The following is a 412-nucleotide window of genomic DNA, read 5'->3' as shown; positions in this document are numbered from 1 at the left end:
GCAGCCGCGCAGCAGCCGCGCAGCGCCGCTGGCCAGCCCGAGTGGTGCTGAACGGCGCCCGCCCGCCCGCCTTAAATAGCGCCCGCGCCATGTGATGGCGGCGCCGGGGCGCTCAATAGGCTTTCTGTGCCTCTTCTCTTGGCATTCACGCCGCACGCTCCCTCATTATTTCCCTTGTTAACTAAATGAACTGCATAATGTACTCTATTCTTGTCGACCCCACCCACGCCGTAGCAGGCGGCCTCTCCCCTCCTCTCCCTTTGGCGGGGTTATTTTCTCATTCTCTTGCGATTTAATATTCTTTTCTTTCTCTTTATCGCTCTCCTTCGCTTTCAGCCCAGCTTTCAGTCCACTCCCCTTGTTTATTTTGCCGGCTGCAGCCGCGGGGTCCTCCGGCGCCAGCCTTCCCTGC

General features: G+C 59.2%; 1 protein-coding gene across 1 annotated transcript in view; it reads right to left on the bottom strand.

Annotated features, from left to right (window-relative positions):
- Positions 1 to 412, bottom strand: part of GSX1 (GS homeobox 1) — a 2293-nt gene that overhangs the window by 1446 nt on the left and 435 nt on the right. The gene's annotated exons all lie outside the window — the stretch shown is intronic.

The sequence above is a fragment of the Chaetura pelagica genome, unplaced genomic scaffold (genome assembly GCF_000747805.2).
Source record: "Chaetura pelagica isolate M959 unplaced genomic scaffold, ChaPel_1.0 scaffold269, whole genome shotgun sequence".
Taxonomy (NCBI): Eukaryota; Metazoa; Chordata; class Aves; order Apodiformes; family Apodidae; genus Chaetura; species Chaetura pelagica.
The sequence above is the reverse complement of the archived record's forward strand: the minus strand, read 5'-3'. Positions and strand labels throughout refer to the sequence as shown.